General features: G+C 37.9%; 1 long non-coding RNA gene across 1 annotated transcript; it reads left to right on the forward strand.

Annotated features, from left to right (window-relative positions):
• Positions 1-5,429: 5,429 nt before the first annotated feature.
• Positions 5,430-12,865, forward strand: LOC144051684 (uncharacterized). Its single transcript, XR_013294016.1, has 3 exons — positions 5,430-5,487; positions 8,246-8,496; positions 12,716-12,865. It is a non-coding gene; the product is annotated as an uncharacterized LOC144051684 (long non-coding RNA).
• The last annotated feature ends 2,463 nt before the right edge of the window (positions 12,866-15,328 follow it).

The following is a 15,328-nucleotide window of genomic DNA, read 5'->3' on the forward strand; positions in this document are numbered from 1 at the left end:
ATAAGCACACCACTAAGTACTTCCAACTAGTGCGACATGCTCACTCTAAAAACAGTCACCGCTGTGGAATGTTGTTGACGTCAGTCTTGAAATACACTGAAGCAACATTTGTGTATGAAATTATTTTTGAAAAATTACACTTGCCTTTCTCACAATTTCAAAACAGTTATAATGTTTCTTATAGAGTAATAAAGGGTCTTTTTTCTGTCAGTATATATACACACAGGTGAAAGACGGGTCAGGTCATTTGTGGATAAGGTAAAAAAAAAAAAAAAGAATTATGGAAAATAATTAATTTAAAAATATTACAATATTTCAATTTCATGTTTATTTTAATTTATATAAAATGGTAACATTAAAAATAATGGTAATAACATATATTTATTGTATTAATTACAATAAATCAATTAACACACTATTAAAAAAGATTATTTAATTAATTTTAACAAATTTAATTATTATTTAAATGATTAAACCCATGATGAATTTTTAGGAAAGTTTATAGAATATGAAAAATTGAATACAATTTCTTTCTTTGTTGTTCTTATTTTCTACATGTATTTCAAATTAAATATAAAAAAAAGTGCATTTAAGAAAAAAAATTTTTTTTTATTAAACATATAAACACTTATACACCATGTGTGATGAACCATAGTCATGTAAATTTATGTATTAAATATAATAATAATAATAATTATTATTATTATCATTATTATTATTATTATTATTACGTCTCCACTTTGTGCACTTTTGCCAGGCTTACAAAAATTGAAAAGAATAAAAAGTTATATAAAATACAAAAAGGTGTAAATAAAAAAAATATATCCATATTTCAGGTACTAAATCAGTCTAATTGTTTCTGTTGCATTTTCAGCTTTGCACAGCCACAATATTTACAATAGATGCTTTGGCCACTTTCTTCCACTGGGTGACAGTCTTGTTCTATTAAAAGAAAGTACAGTGCAGCTCTACAAAATTAACCACATTATTTGTGATTTGTTTCTAGAGATTATATATACAGTATTTTTGATTTTTAAATTTGTATTTTTGATGTTTGTATATTCCATATTTTGAATAAATCACTTGGATTTTTTTTTTTTTTTTACAGTTGATATTTTATCATAACATGAACAGTCTATACACAACAGGATGTTACTACTTAAGAGGCAATAAATATAGAATAAATTATTATTAAATACATTTTAAAAGGAAAAATACCACTGTATATTGTACTTGAGATAACCATATAGTAATGGCATTCCTAAATAGAGTGCAACAAATTAAACAGTTGTGCATCTTGATTTAATGATGCATTTTCATTGTGCGACTTCTTCTGTTGTGCCCGCCTTTGCCACTGGGAGGCAGTATAGGCGGCCAATAAACAGACACAAACGAAGAATAGCACTTCTCTTTCTACTATACTGTAAGTGACTGAGACGCTGTAATATTAAGACATTTTTCCTATAGAGTGAAGACTATATGCCTGTGAGTATTGTTATATCATCTGTCTACATATGTTGTATTTAACAACTGTTCTCTTAAAATGTTCTAAAACTGCCATTATTAAGGGTAATTGTTAGCATGTGAATGGCATTTTTCATTATATGTTAGCATTAAGCTAAAGGCGATGTTTGTTTGTTTTAAATATATAACGTATAATTTTCTTTGTTTTCTGATTAGTTTCAGATGGAACTTTAATTGAGGCTGATTTTAAACATGTTTGAATTCTCTTTTGTGATGAATTGTTCACTATTTGCCAAACTGCTGCTTGTTGTGAACTGAATTGAATGGATCACTGCCACCATACCGCACCATGTCAAAGCAAACAATCATGTCGACTCGTATATTGAAAATAAAAAAAATAAACATCGGGGCACTTGTATCTCAAGGCACCACTGCAAATGTCACGTTACTTGTACATGCATATGCTGCGTTGTGAGGCTGCATGAAGATTCATCGATCCGGTCCTGCAAGCTTTACCTAATGGCACTGATTTGCATCGACTGCACTATCATCTATTCCCTTGCGCAACCCCCAAACCCCCCAGCCGCCCCCGCCCCCACCCTGGAGCGACACGATCTTCAATGCGCATCTTGCAAGTCTCCTCCGGCCCGACACATCCGCAATGGCGACGCTATCAGAGGCAGCTGCCAGGCTGTCCTCCGTATAGGCTCCGCAATCAACATATATTTGATTTTATGGGCAGGCATTCGGGCTGGAGAACTGCGGTGCGGTTCTGCGGGGGGTTCCGTCCGTCTCTTGAATTATGCAGTTATAAGATTTAAAGGCGTGATTGGAAACTGTGCAGCCGTTTCTGAATTTGCCGCGCGGCATTAAAGTCGGATAAAGACATATTTAAAGCATGTCGAGCCGGGTCGTGCTCGAACAGATCAGATTCCACTTGGGTGAGAAAAGCTTTTTCATATGGATATGCCACAGGTTCCAGGTTCGGCGGCGTATCAGGGCCACGTATAAATATATATATTTTTTGGAGGCGGGGTAATATTCTGAGAAATGTTCCACTTTTTAAAATGGAAGATTTGCGAGAAAAAAAACCTGAGAAACTTACGACAAATACAAAGTCTACAATAAAGTCTAACTGAATAAAATATTTGTTCGTTTTTTTCCAAATTGCAGCCTTCGCGATGAGAAAATAACTTTCTACTAAAATGCAATGTCAATTTTAATTTGATGAATTGTTCTGCTCTAATAGTTGGATACAATAACTCATTCATTCCCAGCCATTTTCACTGAAGCAACCCCCTTCGCTCCCATCTGTTTTTCTGGATTTTGACTGATTTTGCAAGGCCCACAGAATATTGTGTTCTATTGCTATAAAAAAACATGAAATATTAGATTCTCTTCTTTCAACAGGAAAAAAAATAGTATATTTGTATCTGTTTCCGTTTTGCAGCAATTAGCATATAGCTAAGTTTTATCATTATTCATAAACCTGTTGAAAACACTGGGAAAAAGAGCTTGTTGCAAAATGGCCCTGGCCGATCTCATACTCTGCTGCCACCCGCTGGACGTTTTTTTTTTTTTTTTTTTTTAAATAACTACCATTGCCTTCTTCTGTATGCTCTAGCATAAAAATACGTTTTTGGGAGTGAACGACAAACTATTAAAAAAAAAAACAAGAGTATATTTTTTGAGGATTGAATGAGTTAATATACAGAAAAGGAATTCACAGTAGTTGTCCACTTATATGTCCGCAATAAATTTTTGGCAGTCTCATCCTGTTCAGGCACGTGTACCCTTTAAAACAATGTAATGTAACAGACACTCATAATAACATGCGCCATTGCAAAAGTAATCAAATAAGGATTCTGTGTCTAACATCCGTGCTGCAGCTCTAACATCCGTCTCTTGTAATGCAATTAATTTCCACGCTCATCTCTGTCGGAACACGACGGCTCCAAAGGGGAATCATTCCAACAAGACCATTTTGGAGGCCACAGGTTAAGCATTCACGGAGGCTCTGTGTCATGTTATTTAATGTTCTGAAATATGACCACGCTGCTTAGTTAGATGGCAGCGAAACGCACAAGGGGACGGGGGGAAGAAGAATCCCTCGTTATTAAAATTCAAAGCCAGTCATGAGGTGTCAGCGTCACGGCAGGGCTAATAAAAGCGTGGCTAGTTGGAAGTTTGGGAAGCAAGCGCATCCTTTTTACGGTCTGCGGAGGCTCCTATAAATCTTCTCCAATTCCAGCCCATGCTTTCCTCTTATTGCCATTCCTCTTAAAGATTGGCCCCGTTTGGGAATTTCCATTTTTATTAAACCTGGCAAATGTGTTAATAAAGAGGCCAAAGTGATGGGACAACAGAGGCAGGGAGATGCTGGGGTAAAAAAAAAAAAAGTGAGTTTATCACACGGCTCATAGCGGCAGAAGACTAATGAAAAGTATTTTTTTTTTTCTAAAGATTTTTCCACATATTCTAGAATACAAATTGAATCACAATTTTCCAAGGTATTGTTTAAGTAATACTTCAATTATCCTTAATTGTTGTTCACATGTATAAACAAGTTACTCTTAACTCATTGACTGCCATTGACGGCTATAGACGTCAAAAATGAATTTGAACTATTAGTTTCACTTATTTATTTATTTTTTTTACACTTTTGTTAACAAGAGTATGAAAACGTATTGTACATTTAGAACAGACATAACATTTGTGATTAATCTTGAGTTAACTAGTAAAGTTGTGTGATGAATTACAATTCAAAATTGTAATCGCCTGATGCCCCTAATTAAAAAAAAAAAAGAAAAGATTATAAAAAATTAGGGGCGTCAGACTGATTAAATTTTTTAAATTGTAATTAATTGATTAATCACAAAATTGTATATCTGTTATAAATGCACAATATTTTTTTTAACAGGTTTTCATACTCTTGTTAAAAATGTGAAACTAATATAGTTCAAATTAATTTTTGACGTCTATAGCCGTCAATGGCAGTGAATGAGTTAAGTTTGATGTGTGGCATCACGAAGAAGCGCAAAAACAAAACAAAAAGCAAACCCCTTAATGAGATAAAGTCTTTATAATCTTGAGTTTTGCAGTGAAAATCACTTTCCTTACAATTCAAAACTTAATAAATGTTAAAAAAAAGACACTTTAATGTCTCCATTTGTTATTTTGTCTTGCAAAGCAGAGCATGATGATTCTTTACACATCTATAGATTGAAACATAAATGATTGTCATTCAAATCCTTTTGAATCGAAAATCGCAGACCCAAATAATACAGCCAACGATTCCCACCCCTAGTACACTTTATCGATAAATTAAGGGTGTCAAGAGTAGAGTGTTAATTTTTAGTTAATTTAAAGTTGAAAATGGTAGAAAATGGATGGATGAAATCTAACAATAATGCATGTATTTGTGAAAAACTGGGGTCAAGTTGTATTTCACCATTTTAAAAATGTGCAAAATTTCACAAGCTACTGATTCCGGGTAGAATTAAGTGTTTTCGAGGCATGAAAAGATTGTAAGGATTTGTGATTGTAGGGCCTCAGGGGCATTTGGCTTGAAAGGTTCCTCTCTATCTCAATCTGAGAGGAGTGCAAAAGGTCCATTTAACTAATTAAAACCGAAAATGATTGGGTGATTACGGTCTATTTAACCTGACACCATGAATCACTCCAGCGCTGTCGGTTACATTCAATAGGAAATGTTTTTTGGGGAGAGAGAATATGATGCGGGCGCCTTCTGGATGCCATCTTGTAACATATGGTCGGCCCAAATAGGTTACAAGTTCCAGACAGCCAACTTTCATGCTTCCATATTCAATTCAATTCATCAAGATGGCGTCACGTGTGCTTTCCTTCTGCGATTCAACAGTTTGTTGTTTTGTTTGCGACGTTTAGGTATATCTTATTTTGAAACCATTACTTTTAATTTGAAAGGCCGCTCCGTATTTCCATGTCCAGTTTCCGGTCCTCCGTTCGTCATTCAGCTCGCAGCTTGCAGTAATCAATGACGAAGTAAGTGTCCATTTTGATTCGTTCTGATTCAAATTCATGCTGAAACGTTCTTATCAGTGCTTAGTAAGAAACTATGAGTGTTAATGTCTCTTATATGTTCGTTTTTGGCTGATGTTTGCACTTTGTTATCAGTAGTTGTTAACTATCTGCTTGAGTGTGTGGCTGTTAGTAACTTGCTATTAAGAGTAATGTAGACCAACAATACACTAGTTTTCATCCAAGACAGCTTGTAAACATTTATATATTTGAGCTTATTTGCATCAGGAGAGTAATTTGCTTTTGAATAAATCCCAAATAACCAGTTCAAAGGTTGAATTCTCAACATCAACCTCAGCGCAACTGAGACCGTTGACCACGGAACACGAAAATGCTTATTGGCATATCAATTCCGCTCGCAGCCTTCCTCGGCATCCGCTATTCGTCTTTTAATTACAAAGACTAATTAAAAGTAGCTTGTAATGAGGCCCGTGTAGGTTCCCCCTTGGGGCAGGAAGTGCGCTGTGTCACTTTGCATCATTAATAGAGAGTACACCCAAAAAATGGAGCTGAAAGTTGTAAATGAGATATTTCCCTTCACTCATTTGCAGAGCTAATAAGAAGGAGCCACCATGGAAGTTGGTAGCGGCGGCGGCGGCGGCACGCCATTTCACGCCCGATATACCGCCGGCGTAATAAATGACAGCTCTTATAAAATTCATGAAAGCAGTAAAACAGCTTGTTGTGAGCCAGTCCAATGATAAAGTGCAATGACACAATTTATATCTTCGCTCTTGTTCCACCCCAAAGAACTTTTATATGAGTAAAAGTTACTCACGCAACCAGTTCGGAGCGATGGGGAGCATACGGAAGTGAAAAAATAAAAATAAATAATCATGATAATAATGTAGCAAAACATCATGACAAATCAAATCTCATGAAATCATCGCCTCAAAAGGTTGTTTTTTTTTATTTAAGCAGCAAATATGTTTAGGTTAGGTCTTGTTCAGTCAACTATTCTATTTACGTATACGTGAAATAGTTTTTAAAAATACTCAGATTTTCTTTATGAATAACTAATATTAATATTTGAAAGTGCACTAATATTACCGTTTCTGACAGTTGAGCAATGAGCATATTGTTTACGCTTAAAAACATTGATCAGAACCGCTAATGTGTCAGGAAAAATGTAAATTCACAATTACCTTAAGAAATGGATTTGCAATGTTGGGCACCGGAAGCTGCTTTTTTGTTTGTTTGTTTCGCATTCATCGAGGCATTTTATGAACTTGTGAAGTACGTAACAAATCTCTAATGTAATAAAACAGGGTTTTCAAACGTAACATGCTTTTGTAAAAAAAAAATTGTCGAATGACTCAAATATTGTCTTTTAAATTTAAACATCAAAGACCATTTTTTTTACAGCTAATATTAATCAGAGATGGCTTAATGTTTTCCTGAATGTATTTTTGACGCTCATTAAAAAAAAAAAAGTATTTACTTTTCTTTGTAGCACATCAGATTTTGAATATATTTTCATTTTTTGTTTTTACGTTTTTTATCTATAAAATTTTGCACAATATGGATTTTACAATACCTAAGTTGTAATTGATAGATAGCTATGATGATTTCGAAAAAAAAATCCGCCTGCTAACCCTTGATTCATAAAATGTCTATTATGAATATCTAATCAATTAAGTATCTTTAACTCTTTGACTGCCAGACGTTTTCAGAAAAGGGATGCCATGGGTGCCAGCCGATTTAAGCATTTTTGACTGATCTTTCAAGGTCCACAGAAAATTATGTGTTTGGACTATGGAAACACACATACTACCAAATGAAAGATTGGACTCTCATCTTTCATCAGAAAAAAAAGTTTGTTTCTACCTTATTCCGTTTTTCAGTAATCAACAATAGAAAATGGTTAGTTTCACCTCTGTTTTGAAAAAAACGTCTTTTAACGTCTTTGGCACTCCTCCATAGGATTTTACTAAACGTTATTTAACGTTTTTGGCAGTCAAAGAGTTATGGATCCCATTGTTTTACGTAAACAACTCATTTTTGTGGAAGCATTTAAAAGAAATTAAGAGTCTTCAATTTACCTAATGATCTGAAAGTAAACATCACGATAATTTAGTCTTCAACAAACTCTGGAAATATCAGAAATAATTCAGCGTATTCAACTCGAGCTGTCAAAATTAGTACTCAAGGAGTACTCAATTATCAAATTAATAGAAAACTATTTTAATAATTGAGTAATTGTTTGGAGCCATTTTTTTTATTTAATATTGTCCAAACAATGACCCGAGTAACATAGTGCAACATCACCCCCCCCCCCCCCCATTTTAATCGGTATACGAATACAAAACAAACACCAAAGACTGGTTAATAAAAAGTAATCAGGGAAAAATGCTTTTGTAATACACTTTAATGCAAATTTAAAATGAACCAAATCAATCGATTCTAAAAATATTCCATAGTGACAGCACCATTTTCAACTAACAATATTTTTGTAATGATCTGATCTGATTTTTACCAGATCGAAAAGAGATTTTTTGCATTATTGCATTATTCCTTTACGAAGTGCAACAAAATTCCAGTCTTTACTCTTGCTAAAAAATATCAAATATATACAAATATCTGTGATAGCTTTCAGGCTTCGAGCATTATCTGTGTCCCAAATTTAAAAAAGTCTCATGAATGGTGTCGCCTATACTTTCTCACTTCCTGCTGCTTGTCCGTGCAGCATGTTTAAAAAACTTTTTTTTTTTTTTTTTATCAGGACTCCACGGGACAAAAGAGGAGAAAAATGCATCACGCAGCCATAATTTCCTCTTAGGTGGTTCAGTTCAAACAGTCGGCACATTTGCCGAATGATAAGGAACGTTTGGCTGATAAGACGCCTCAACCACAACAAGTCGCACCCAACATCAACACGTTAGGCAACACTTCTAGGAAAAGCTGTCACCGAAGACAACAGCACTTAGTTTGCCATTTGCACTCGCAAACGACGAAGGAACGTGGACGTGAAAGGTACGAAACTCCCCGCTGCGCCGCTCTCCCAATTACCGCCAGCCATGTTTACCCGTGAATCAGGCCCGACTCGCACAGCATGGCCTCTCGCCTGCGGCTCTCGTGACGCAACACGGCAAATGGAGTGCGGGGATGGGAGGGGGGGGCGGATGGGGACCGTCACTCTCATGCTCCATTAGGCTCCACGTCGCCGGCGGATGAAGAAAAATGTCTCGGGTTGGAGGATGCTGCAGGACGGACGTCTAAATGGTGACCGTTCGTCCTTTGTGCGATGACCTCATGGTGACGGGAGCTTGTGGTTGAATCATTGGAGTGGAGTGCGTTTAAGATCACATTATAGAAGTAAGAAGGGGTGGGAGGCGGTGAAGTACAAATACTTTGCTACTGTACTAAAGTAGAGTGAACGTCGCTTATCTGATGAAAATCACACACCTGGCAAAGACAACTAAAGTTAGCTCCTCCCACGGCAAACAAATATCAACTCATTGTCAAGATGCACCGCATAACATACAGTTGTGCCTTGAGATAGGCTATATGATATAACACAAAACAATTGTATCTTAAATCATCTTTTCCCATTGAAATGAATGGAAATGCCAGTAATACATTCCAGGCTTAATTTATTTGCTCCCAAAAATGTATAAAAACGTTCTATTTTAAATATTGCCATGGTCCCAAAAACGTATTTATATGTTTTTATGTTTTTTAATGCTAGAGCATACAGAAGGCTTTGACGCTTAAAAGACCACCGAGGGCCATGTTGCAAAAAAGTTATTTTCCCCAGTGTTTTAAACAGATTTGTGAATAATGATGAAACTTATAGAAATATATTCTAATGCTAATTGCTGCAAAACGGAAATGGATAGAAATATACATTTTTTTTCCTGATGAAAGAAGAGACTCTAATCTTTATTTTGGTAGGTTCCATGTTTTTATCGCACAATATTCTGTGGGCCTTGCAAAATCAGTCAAAATCCAGTAAAACAGCCGGGAGCAAAGGGGGTTGCTTCATTGAAGAATTACTGTGAGTGAATGAGTTAAAGAGAACACATTTCGCACAATTCAATTTTGTCGATTATTCGATGAATCTGATAAAAATTTAAGCTTTGATTTGATTCCTTTGTTCAAAAACAGGACGTTATTCAAATTGACAGTGGAGAAAATGCACAAACACAAATGGATTAACATTGAGTGACTGGTTTGGTGTGTAACATGTCAGAAAGAAAGTTGGTGTGGGTGCTTTGCCAATTTTATGTGTGGAAGTTCGTGTGTCTTTGTCACGGCTAACCAAGTCGTCATTGTCACAGCTAAGTAGCCATTGTCACCGCCAAGTCATCACAACAGCCAAGTCATCGCCACAGCCAATTCATTATCGCCACAGCTCGCCAAGTCGTCCTCGTCACAGCTAACCAAGTCGTCCTCGTCATAGCTAACCAAGTCGTCCTCGTCATAGCTAGCCAAGTCGTCCTCGTCACAGCTAGCCAAGTCGTCCTCGTCACAGCTAACCAAGTCGTCCTCGTCACAGCTAACCAAGTCGTCATTGTCACAGCCAAGAAGCCATAGCTCCAGCCAAGTCAAGTCATTCCACAGCAAGTCAAGGCAAATCAGGTCCTGTCACGTCACGCTCGTTCCAGTCATAGCGACCAGTCCAGTCCCGTCCCATCTAGTCATGATTGTCTGCTCACCTTTCTCACTATGTTTCATGAAAGTCCCTCATATTGCACTTCCTGTCTCACTGCCTTGTTTCCTCACATTTGGGTCCACCATCCCTTCACCACTCACGCCCACCCTGACAATTGACGTATTTGGGCGGCAGCAAGAACATCAAGCCATTGCAGCAAAACGGCGATTGTAACACCAGCAGGTGGATGACGACGGCAGGCAGGAACAAGGTGGCGGCAGATCAGAGAGCAGGTTGTGGAGCGAATTCCAGTGGGAAATCTTGGAATGGCCTGAGTCAGGCCTGAAAGTGTTCCGCTCTAAATGGGACGTATCACGGCAGCAGGCACCACTTCACTGCCGCAGTATCGATTGCCAATACGAGGTGTCTGCTTCTCTTTCTCAAGCCGCAGCGCACTCAACTCTGCTCCCCTATTGAACACTTTGGCTGGAACAGCAAACGAGTCAAGCGCCGACTGTGGAAACGCGAGCGCGGCGAGCTCACCGGGGTGTTTATTGAAGGCCTGACCCCCGCCCTGTGCTCATTAAATTGATTCATGGATTCAATAAGTGGGGCGCAGGCAGCAGGTGTGCATGTCGAGGGTGCGCGGCGGGGCTCGCCAGCATCCATCACTCTGATCAAGTATCTTAGGTGGCCTCTCTCCGCAGATGTTGCTGGCACCGCAGTTGTGGGGCATAATTGACTGTTGTGTTCGATTTGCTTTTTTTTGGGTCTGACAAAGCTTGAATGCAGTTTTTTTTTTGTTGATTTTTTTTTAAACCATAGGTTATTCGTACATAGTACATATACAGTGGATCCTTGCTATTAATTCACTCCCAGCCATTTTCACTGAAGCAACATCCTTCGCTCCCGCTATTTTACTGGATTTTGACAGATTTCGCAAGGCCTACAGAATATTGTGTTCGATTGCTAGAAACAAAACATGGAACCTACCAAAAGAAAGAATAGAGTCTCTTTTTTTATCAGGAAAAACACAGATGAACCAATATCTTGGTCAGAATGACCAATTTGTATTGGTTGGCCCAAATCACCAATAGATATTGGTTGAAAACACCTTTGTAAATTTGACCAACCTGTTTTTAGGGTGCAAAGCTGTTGAAAAACACTGGCAAAAAGAGCTTGTTGCAACATGGCCCTGGTTGATCTCTTATACTCTGCTGCCACCTGCTGGCCGTCTTTTGTAATAACTACCATTGCTTTAAGCGACCTCTTCGGGTGAGAGGCTGCATCAAAGCCTTCTGTATGCTCTGGCATAAATAAAATATTTTAAAAAACATATACCTGTAAATATGTTTTTGAGACCATGGCAATATTTAAAATAGAGCATTTTTATACGTTTTTGGGAGCAAATCCGGGCTGGCCTCTGAATAGAAAAAAAACTGAATACATTGGGTATTTCGATGATTAAAACCAGAATTAGCATGCTGATTTTACAATTGCTGTCACTTTTTTTTTCCCAAGCACGTCAACTTTTTTCTCCAGAGCTTACCCTCCAGAATTCCACTGACTAGTTGTAGTAAGACTGTAGTAAGAAGATGATTGGACTCATCCACAACTACGTGGCAATGTGTTTCTGCAGTCACAATTGAGACGGCTCCCTATAGGTCAGTACTATCAAAATCTGCAAACAGAAACGTTAGCATAGAATGAATTAAGATGAATAGTGCTGGCTTTTATCTTGACCTTGTACTCATGGGCATTTCTTTTTTTTTCTTCTTTTTTTCAAAGCTTTTAACTATTGCATCTCGGTGTTTTATTTGCATACATACACATTTATTTCATGTTTTCTGAAGAAAACAGGGATCATATAGCTAAAAAAATGGGACGTGATCGAGAAAAACTGCGATCAATTTTGGATTGAATAAATAACTGTGGAAAGGGTGCATAGAAAAAATGTCAACATGTAAATGTAGTGTGGAAAAATAAGTGGCAGCTTAGCATTTGTAGTAGTCGTTCAGTGTTATATCCTTGTCAAGGTGCAGCGAAAAGTTCCAGTATATCTCATGCTTCTGTTGGCAAGCAAAAAAAAAAATGCAAGAGAACAGCTAAACTTTATTTTACTTTATTTGGGCTTAATGAGAGGCACTTTAAATGGTGGCAGGTGTGTGCTGACCTCCATTGAACATGATTGTGATTGGTTAATTCTAAACACAGCCACATATGCAGTTATGAGAGGGTGTGTAGACTTGTGCAACCTCATCATCTAAATCTTCTACTCCCCCTCTCTAAAAGATTTGAGCATTTTTTTCTTGGTAACATTAATGGTAAAAATTTTGAAATGATTTATCTTGATTTAAAAAATGTTTTATAAGACAAACAATTGAACTTTTAATATCCACTGTATGCATTGAGCCAACAAATAACAGCAACAAAAAAACACACCAGCGTAAGTAGTGTCCTCATCCTGACTCGTTTACCTGAGCAGCATTTGAGGCCAATTGAGGCTAAAGAAAGAGCCCGGCGGAAAGAGACACCTCATCTCGCATCGGAAGCGAGAAGCCTGATCTAAAGCCTTGTCTGTTTTCTTTTTTTGTTCAGAGACTTTTTTGATGTTGCGCCACCATCAGATTATCTCGCCTCCTCTGAAGAAGTGTGAGGAGAGGACAACAAACAGCCTCCAGTTAAACCGTCGCATTTCCTTGTCACCTTGGTAGTTGTTTGACTTACTGTATTTATTTTAGCCTAACACTTGGGGGGACATTTTCTTTCAAGTGGATCTAAACAAGTAATGTGATTGAATATGTTGAGTTAAAATTGTTCATATCGTATTCATCTGATGATATCAAAAAAATCTTTGGGAAGTAAATTCTTTAAGATTATTTGGGATTAGTGCTGTCACTCTCAAATCTTTATAAAATCGATTATCCAATTGATTATTCCATTGAATAATTGAGGAATTACCCCTCTTTGACTTTTTTTTTGTTAATCAATTAATGTTGGATGTAATTTGAATTAAGTAGATATAAGTACTCATTACTAAACACCAACAAAATGAGCCTATGCTAAAGGGTTAGCAATCGCGATTAGCATTAGCGTGCTACCGATAACCACTTAAGGTAAACAAACACTAATTACAGTACCATTTAGTAGACACATACACCGTTATATATACATTATACATCTTATCGTGTTTTAAAAATATCAGACAATGCTTCAACATTGTTCCATGAGCAAACAAGGTTAGAGCTAGCTGTTAGCTACATGAGGTCAATAACTTCCTGTTCCTGTCTTCTTCAGGGCACGTTGTAGTGCATGACTGCGCTCTAATGGTTAAGTGATGAACACCAGGTTATATTTTTTAGAATAATTACAGCCCAAGTGTTTTTGAGGACGTTCACAACTTCCTTTCGTGTGTTTTGGGGAAGCTCAATGTGCTGTAGTGTACTCAATAAAAACACTAACTGAAGGAGCTTCGAGGAAGAAAATTGCAGTTGACCTATTTTAAGTCGAATTATCCGACTCAGTCGACTTATTTGGGATGTGTCATGGCAGGTTCTCACATAATATAAATGAAAATAAAAGGAGAATGGGTATGTTTTTCCATACAATTGTGAACAAAAAAAAAAAGCATCATTTGGTATCTTCAAAGTCGATTCAGCGGCCTGACCATCTGTCCCCTTAACATTTGCGAGGTCACGGTCATTGCTTTGCCATTTTGTTTGTGCCCCGCTTGTCGCGACCTCAGCCAGCCAAAACAAGCAAGCCGAGAAGTGGAAGGCCATGACATGCTCCTGTCAAGGCTTAGCCCGCACTGGAGAGCATTTCACTTGCCATTTCTTTTGTTGTGTCTTAATGTCACGCAAATGTCACTGACCAAGCACTTCATTTCAGTGAATTCTTAATACGCAGATGAAGGCTTGCATTGTAATGATGGCTAAACTAAGCAACGTGCGCTGAAATCTTGCAAAACAAACAAACAAACAAAACAACATCCACAATAAAATGAATACAAGTTTCAGTCAAATTAAGCATTATTTGCAACATAATTATTATTTTTTTTTTTATAGCTCGACACGGAATTCACTTCTTCCCCTTCACTTGGCCTATCCTTTGATGTAAAATCTATAATGTAGCTCCAGTATGCGCACCTTGACCGTGTTCGCATGATTGCACACGATGGGCCTTGCGGGGACAGTTTTTTTTTGTGCGGGGTGTAGAGGCCTGTGTGGCGCAAAATGTGCGGGGGGGGGGGGGGGGGGGGGTATTTTTCAGCATTATCAATAAAAGGACAATGTGAATTTTGGCAACAGGTTTTGCGCAAAAAATAAATAAATACAAGCCTTGCTATTTGCAAAACGGTGGCTTTCAACCAAAATTCCGGATTCTGTTTTGAGCCTTGATCCTCCAAACTTTTTTTTACACAGACCTAATTTTGTGTTGTTGATAAAACTAATGTTAGCATCTGATTTTCTTTCCTAACTTTTATGGATTGCTAAGCAGAGGTGGCAAATCCAGGTCCAGGAAGTAAAAACCCCGCCACAGTTTGGCTTTAGCCTCAGGTGCTCGTTAGCTAGCTCCCTAGCTAGCTCCCTAGCTAGCACCCATGGTGTTCGTTTACCTGCTTGGGAGCTAGCTAGCTAGCACTAGGGGCTAAAGCCAAACTGTGGCAGGGTTTTTACTTTCTGGACCTGGATTTGCCGTCACTGTTGCCGAGGGAATCTGGGGTGGTCGCGATCATACAAACATGTAATATTCGGAAAAAAATTAACCTGATCTCATGATGCCTACAGTACCGATACCTGCGGTTTACGGCAATACAGTAAATTAAACATCTGTTCATGCCAGTTACGGGGCCTAAATTTAGCACATGCGTTGAATTCACATGTACAATTAAGACTTAAAAAACACAGTTTTCAAACCCTTAAGAGCACGTGTGTGTGTATGCTTGTGAGTGTGTGTAGTCGAGCACCTGGAGTCCAGGGACACTCCATCAACATGACGGCCCTTTAAGGCGCCGCGGACGACTAAACTCTCTAAAAATATATATCAAAGTCAGCGCTCTCTGATCACAGCAAGGCGACGGGCGCCTCTCCCCGCTCGCTTTAGAGGGGGGGGGGAAAAAATCGAAATGAAGACTTCAGCGCAATGAGAGAGAAATTAACAAAGTGACGGCGGCATCACTCAGCTGGTGGTGTCGACGTGACGCGCGGC

This window comes from Vanacampus margaritifer, chromosome 5, assembly GCF_051991255.1.
Source record: "Vanacampus margaritifer isolate UIUO_Vmar chromosome 5, RoL_Vmar_1.0, whole genome shotgun sequence".
In the NCBI taxonomy this organism is placed as follows: Eukaryota; Metazoa; Chordata; class Actinopteri; order Syngnathiformes; family Syngnathidae; genus Vanacampus; species Vanacampus margaritifer.